This window comes from Colobus angolensis, unplaced genomic scaffold (assembly GCF_000951035.1).
Source record: "Colobus angolensis palliatus isolate OR3802 unplaced genomic scaffold, Cang.pa_1.0 Scaffold365, whole genome shotgun sequence".
In the NCBI taxonomy this organism is placed as follows: domain Eukaryota; kingdom Metazoa; phylum Chordata; class Mammalia; order Primates; family Cercopithecidae; genus Colobus; species Colobus angolensis.
Window position 1 is genome coordinate 258716 of NW_012116988.1, and position 8155 is coordinate 266870.

The following is an 8155-nucleotide window of genomic DNA, read 5'->3' on the forward strand; positions in this document are numbered from 1 at the left end:
CATCTCTACTAAAAATACAAAAATTATCTGGGTGTGAAACCATGCACCTGTAATCCCAGCTACTTGGGAGGCTGAGGCAGGAGAATTACTTGAATCATGGAGGCGCAGGTTGCAATGAGTCAAGATCTCACAACTGCACTCCAGCCTGGGTGACAGATGACAGCCTGGGTGACAGACTCCATCTCAAAAAAAAGAAAAAAAATTAGCTGGGTGTGGTGGTGTGTGCCTGTAGTCCCAGCTGCTTGGGAGACTGAAGCAGGAGAATTGCTTGAACTTGGGAGGTGGAGGTTTCAGTGAGCCAAGATTGCACCACTGCACTCCAGCCTGGTGACAGAGCAAGACTCTGTCTCAAAAAAAAAGAAATTTCATACATTTTGAAATAAACATTAATAACATGTATTAAAATATTAAGTTGAAGATCAAACATTTTTGACAATGCTTTCCATGTAATTCAACACAACAGATAACTCTGTTTATTATTCTTTTATGTGCTGCATTGGCATTGGCGCTGTATAGCATCCAAAAGTTAGGGGTCAAAAAAGACACAATTTTTCAGCTGGGTGCTGTGGCTCATGCCTATAATCCCAGCACTTAATGGGAGGCAGAGACAGGTAGATCACCTGAAGTCAGAGGTTTGAGACCAGCCTGGCCAACATTGCAAAACCCCGACTCTACTAAAAATATGAAAATTAACCAGGCATGGTGGCACACACCTGTAATCCCAGCTACTTGAGAGGCTGAGACAGGAGAATTGCTTGAACCTGGGAGGCAGAGGTTGCAGTGAGCCAAGATCACACCACGTGCTCCAGCCAGGGCAACAACAACAACAAAAAGATAATTTGTAAGCTAAAATTTGATTTAGAAAAGCCTGTCAAATATGTCAAAGGATTAAAATAGTTTCTTGATATGTGTAGACTATTTATGATTTTCAACACTTACTAAAACTACTGTGCCTGAAACAGTCTCTTACCTTGAATTCAAGTGACTATAGATGGATCTGCTAAAGGCATTTTATTCTGTTGGAATTTAGTGAAGTATTTGAGTATGTCTTGAAGTTGTCTTTTGATTTTTACAATGGCAGTGTTGTTTTTCAAGATCCCAAAATCAGAAGCAGCCATGGGGCAAATCTCAGCAGCACATATGGAAATCACACACAGTGAATCCATCCCTCACCCTGAACAAATTGTTTTCATCCCAGACTACATGTAAAAATCACTTGGGGTAGGGCAGAGAAGGGTGGGGTGGTATTAAAAAATCCCCTAAACACAAGTTGCCACACCCTAATTAAATCAGAATTGCTTGAGTTGAACCTGAGCAACAGTGTGATTTTAATCTGTATAGGTGATGACAGAGTGCAGCCAAGCTTAAATGCCACCACTGTAAATTAACATTTTTTGGTGATCTAATTGTAAATTATTTCTCAAATGAATGTAAAAATGTTTGCTGCTAAGTCATGGCCTTTTAGTCTAACCAGTATTACTAAACTATTCTTCTTCACTGAACCAATCTTGCTGTTGGTTTTGTGCCTTAATCAACTCAGTTCCATATATACTGAGTACCCACTGAGCAAGGCACTGTGCTAGGTGCCTCGGCATTGGCAATCATTGCTATGAGGGGAAAATTTTCTGGAAAAAACAAACAACAACAAAAAAAATTTGCATTCTCTTAAAATAGAAAACATACCATGAACCAGACTGAGGTAAAAATAGAAAGACCTACAGTTTCACCCAAGGGGTAGGGCTTTAATACTCCCCTTGGAATATTACAATCTGCATGATCATGTCCTGTGTTCCACCATAAACAGACCAAAAAATGCTGCCATTATTCTGAGGTAGAGTTAGCATTTTGGGCAAATATGTACTATGTACTTTTTGTTGATATAAAACATGCGTACAGAAATATATGTGGAAAGCATTCATTCATGTAATCCCACACTTTGGAAGGCCAAAAAGGGCAAATTGCTTGAGCTCAAGAATTCGAGACCAGTCTGGGCAACATGGTGAGACCCTGTCTCTACTTTAAAAAAATAACAATAAACAGAGCTATGGTGGTTTTTGTTTTGTTTTGTTTTGTTTTTGTTTTTGTTGTTGTTTGGTGTTTTTTAAAAGTAGAGAGAGGATCTCACCAGAGGGTCCAGGATACTTGGAAATCTGAGGTGAGAGTCATAAGTCTTATTAAAAAAAAACAGGCCAGGTGTGGTGGCTCACATCTGTAATCTCAGCACTTTGGAAGATCAAGGCAGGCAGATCAAAAGGTCAGAGGTTTGAGACCAGCCTGGCCAACATGGTGAAACCCCATCTCTACTAATAAAGTACAAAAATTAGCTGGGCATGGTGGCACACACACCTATGGTCCCAGCTACTCAGGAGGCTGAGATAGGAGAATCACTTGAACCCAGGACGTGGAGGTTGTAGTGGTGTCATTGCATTCCAGCCTGTGCAACAGAGCAAGATTCCGTCTCAAAAATATATATATACATTGAAAATGGTATTTATAAATATTTGAATGTAGATACTTTGAGGCAATGTAAATACACTGTTTCTCCTTTAACCCATAATTTCTCCATTCCCCAACACATCTTGTCGACAGTAATTACTGTGGTGTCCTACCGATTTCCTATATTGCATTATCCATCTACATTGATTAGTACTTGGAATTCTGTAGGTTTTTTTTTCTTTTTTCTTTCCATGTTTTCCTATCCAATATTAAAAATTCAATATTTTTAATGGACTCATAGACATTTCTTTTATTCAAAAAGTTATAATCCAAGGCTATGATTATTTATTTTGTTTCTCACATTGTTCCAGCTTGGGCTACCAGAAAGTCTTTCAGATTGGCTTCATTTGTTATGTCTTCTTCTGTTGTTCATAAAGTACTTTTAACTTTCTGGCATCACAAGATACTCTACCTTAACTTGGGTTTTCCATTCCAGTGCTAGACTTACCTATTTTTACTACAATGTTATTCCTCTTATTGAGGAATAGTACTTAGAAACCATAATATGAGAGCTGGTATGCTCTTTAATACTGAGGTGTCACTGCTTCTGAAACCTTTCAGCAGACAGAGTTTGGCAATGCACTTACCAATATACACTCATGTATGAATAAATCTCTTTTTCTCTGTCTCTTTCTAAATAAAGATATTATGAAACATGCATTTATCCAAATATTTCTAATGGGGATGGTGGCTCATGCCTATAATCCCAGCACTTTGGGAGGCCAAAGCAGGTGGATTGATTGAAGCCAGGATTTTGAAACCAGCCTGGCCAACATGGTGAAATCCCATCATTACTAAAATACAAAAATTAGGTGAGTTTGTACTCACCTGTAATTCTAGCTACTCAGGAGGCTCAAATATGAAAATCACTTGAACCTGGGAGGTGGAGGCTTCAGTGAGCCACGAATGCACCACTGCACTACAGCCTGGGTGACAATGACTCTCTCTGAAAAACAAAAACATGTGCAACAGCAGTCCAGCATCACATCATTTATTCTAAAATTTTCCCTTTGTTGCCAATATTTTTCAAGTTCAAAAAACAGGCAGTAATTACTACGTGTGTGTGTGTGTGTGTGTGTGTGTGTGTGTGTGTGTATGACAACATAGTTTTAAAAATTGCTAATTCATATGGTTATGAAAAAACAATACCAACAAGAATAGTTTGTTTATAGTTTTTGACTCTTGCAGTATTCAATCAAAACATTGTTTTTCAAAGTGATTTAAATTAAGACCTTTCATTCCAAACTTTTTTTTTTTTTTTTTTTTTTGAGGCGGAGTTCTCTTGTGGCCCAGGCTGGAGTGCAATGGCACGATCTTGGCTCTTCATAACATCCGCCTCCAGGTTCAAGTGATTCTCCTGTCTCAGCCTCCCGAGGAGCTGGGATTACAGGCACGCTCCACCACACCTGGCTAATTTTGTATTTTTTGTAGAGACAGGGTTTCTCCATGTTGGTCAGACTGGTCTCAAATCCTCAACCTCAGGTGATCCACCCACCTTGGCCTTCCAGTGTTGAGATTACAGACATGAACAACTGCACCGGCCTCATTCCAACCTTCTTTAATAGGGTTAGGTAATACATTTCTATTAGGTTAAGCTCTTTTTAAAATTTTCTACATTGTATCTAAATATACTACAAATCATTTGTTTTTGTTTTGTTTTGTGTTGTTTTGCAGAAAGGAAAATTCTCTGTGATGTTCAGTTTCATAAGATTTGACAACTGTCTAGAGTCACACACCCATTTTCAGAGTACCACACAGAACTGTTTCATTGTCCTAACTACTACTACTTTTTATTCTTCTTTCTCCTCCTTCTCTTCCTCCTGCTTCTCCCTCCCCCTCCTCCTCTTTTTTCTTCTGCTTCCTTTTCTCCTTCTCCTCCTTCTATTTCTCCTTCTCCCCTTCTCCTTCTCCTTCTGCTTTCTTCTTCTTTTTTAGTAAGGCCTTGCTATATTGCTCAGGCTGCTCTTAAAATCCCTGACTCAAACAAATCTCTCACCTCAGCCTCCCAACATGCTGAGATTATAGGTTTGAGCCATCAAGCCTAGCTTGATCATAATCAATCTCTATAACTTTCTTTTTCTACAATGCCATATAATTGGATCATATAATATGTAGCCTTTTGGATCTTACTTCCTTCACTGGAAGAAATGCATTTCTGACTCATGCATACTGTGATGTGGATCAACAATTTGTTTTATGTTGTTGATATTAACAACTAGGATTGTGTTGTAATGATGTTAGGATTCTGTTGTTATGGATGCACCACAGTTTATTTATTCAACTGCTGAAAAGCATCTGGTTTATATCTAGCTTTTTGCAATTAAAAATAGTTAGCAATACACAGCCACAAAAAGTTTTCATTTCAACATTAGTTTTCACTTTGCTTTAGTAATGACCTAGGAGTGGACATCCTGGTAACATGTAAATGTATATATATATAACATTGCAATAAACCACGAAATTGTTTTCCAAAGTTACTGTATCATTTTACATTTCTAGTTTTAGTTGCTCTAAATCCTCACCAGCACTAAGTCCTTACAATTTTTCTTTGCATGATTGCCTTTCTCATAATTGTGTGTTCTCACTGAGACATATGCTTTTTTTTTTTTTCTTTTTCTGCTGGAAAGCCCAGTTTATATAATCCACGTAGAAAGAAATGTATAAAATATTGTTGTAGAAAATATTGGGTTCTGGCTGGGTAGGGTGGCTCCCGCCTGTAATCCCAGCACTTTGGAGGCTGAAGTGGGTGAATCCCAAGGTCAGGAGTTCACGAGCAGCCTGGCCAAGATGGCTAAATCCTGCCTCTACTGAAAATATAAAAATTAGCAGGGCATGGTGGTGGGTGCCTGTAATCCCAGCTACTCAAGAAGAGGCTGAAGCAGAATATTGCTTGAACCTGGGAGGCAGAGGATGCAGTGAGCCGAGACTGCACCACTGCACTCCAGCCTGGGCGACAGAGCTAGACTCCATCTACAAAATAAAATAAAATAAAATAAAATAACAGGACTGAGTTGTTTGCAACATAGACTTTAGTCCCGTACTTGCCCTGATTATTTGCATAAGGTAGAGCAAAAATCACTATCTCCATAGGTCTTTTAGATTGGCTTTGATGGAAATCTAGTCCACAAGGAATAAGACATTCTAAAGCTGAGCACAGCCATGTGTTTGTATCCTCAAATACCTGTGAGCTGGGTAATCCTTTCCTCTTAAGGTCCCAAGATAAACTTGGAGCTCTTAAGCCTGTTAAAAAGTGATATTTTTCACTGACCACAGGTCAGGAAGGCTGTACAGAGACTGTGTAGACAAGGATATGAGGGCAGTTTTTTCAAGGGGTTTTTATCATCTCTGCAAGTCAAGCTTGACTCTTTAAAGGGAAGCGTACCCTTTCAGTCAAAGCTTTGGTTAAAATAAACAAACAAAAAACAGTTTCTCTAATTGCATCCTGTTGCTAAAGAAAATGGATTCTTATTGCACTCATACAAACAACTATATTGCCATAAGTTAAGAATACTCAGATAGTTTCCAAATTCTAGAGGAAACAGGCAGAGAAAAACAAGCATATTCCAAATTTTGTTCATAGGACTATACTTTACTTAATTATTGAAGGCCAAAAATAGTTAAAAACAAGTTTCCTTGACACTAAAAAATGAAACAAGAATCAGCAATATACCAAGCAAAATTCAAAAATGTTGCTTTAGTTTTCTGAGTTCAGTTCACTTAGTTAACTCTTGTTTTGCTTGATATTCCTGAACATTTTAGCTCCTCATGAGTCCTGCACTTTTTTTTTTTCTTTATTTTTTTTGAGATGGAGTCTCTCTGTTGCCCAGGCTGAAGTGCAGTCATGAGGTCTCGGCTCCCTGCAACCTCTGCCTCCCAGGTTTGCTTCAGCCTCCCAAGCAGCTGAGATTAGAGGTGCCAGCCACCATGCCCAGCTAATTTTTTGTATTTTTAGTAGAGACTGGGTTTCACTGTGTTAGCCAGGCTGGTCTCGATCTCCTGAACTCATGATCCATCTGCCTCAGCCTCCCAAAGTGCTGGGATTACAGCTGTGAGCCACCACACCTAGATCTGAATCCTGTACTTTTTTCCTTTATTCCAATGTCACAATCTCCAAGGCTATCAGAAACCTGTATTTGAGAATACCTGTGAATGTTCTATACCTTAATATAAACCATCTTTTAAAAAGAATTAAAACAAGACAACACTTGTCTGTGAATAACAAAATGTCTAGGTTAGTTATAGTTAGAAACACAATTGACAAAGAAGTTTGGCTATCTCTGTGGTTTATAATAACTTAACATAACAACCTTTATTATCATTAATACCATATACTAGACTTTTAGAAATCCTAAACAATTTTGGAACATACATTAGTATTAGTCACCAAAATATAACCTATAGAAGATTGAATAAATACCATTTTGCCAATCTCATGTACCCAAATATGTCAAATACTTCTGTTTGCCTCTCTTTTGGATACTCCATGGGCCCTCTCAAGTATCCAAAAGCCAGGAATCAGGAAAGGCAAGTTTGAAACTGAAGTTTGATTTTGGGAAGCATGTTACGTGTTAGAGATTTGAAACACTTGATGTTATAAAATAGAATTTCAGATTATCGTAAATTATTCATTTTGTTACAATGACTCAGAAATTTTAAAGAAGCAACAATCTTTTATAACCCTTAACAGATTTTGCTGAAAAGCAGATTAGTGCACTACAAGTACCTTGTTGTGCTTTGATTTCAATTTTTTATTTACAGAAAAAACATGTAGTACCTTTCTAATTTAGTCAATATATCCACACATGGAATTCTTTGCAAGATTTTTACAATCCTTCCACCACTTGTTTGAACTTTTAGCTCTATTTTGTCTAATTCAAAACAATCTTTTATTCTCTCGGGTTCAGACAGAAAAATTCTCACTTGCCTATAAACTGGATTTAGAAATGACTCATCATTTCAGCTCTGCCTGGATGTTCATATATGACAGTCACAATTTCAACTGTGGATTTTTTCCATGTTTGAGATTCAGGACTTATCAGAGGGCTCTGTCCATGTGTGAAGATGACAATTTTAATGGTTGCTGGGGTATGCATATGAGAAACACAATCTCACCTGTGTTCTGAACCCTGGAATGGCAATCTCTGTATAATAAGAGATTGATATAGTATAAAAGAAAGTGGTATTTCTCTAGGACCTTCGTACAAGAAGACCCATGATCATACTCATGATTTTAAGTCTGGTTATAAGAAACAGGATCTCTCCTATTGGTTGGTTTGAGGTATGAGAGTCATCATCACGTTTGTGGCCTGGCACGGTGGCTCATGCTGTAATCCCAGAACTTTGAGAGGCTGAGGCGGGCAGATCACTTGAGGTAAGGAGTTCGAGACCAGCCTGGCAAACATGGTGAAACCATATCTCTGCTGAAAGTACAAAAATGAGCCGGGATTGCTGGTGTACACCTGTAATCCCAGCTACTCAGGAGGCTGAGGCTGGAAAATGATTGTTTCCAGTTACATCCATGTCCCTACAAAGGACATGAACTCATCCTTTTTATGGCTGCATAGTTTTTCATGGTGTATGTGTGCCACATTTTCTTAATCCAGTCTGGCATTGATGGACATTTGGGTTGATTCCAAGTCTTTACTATTGTGAATAGTGC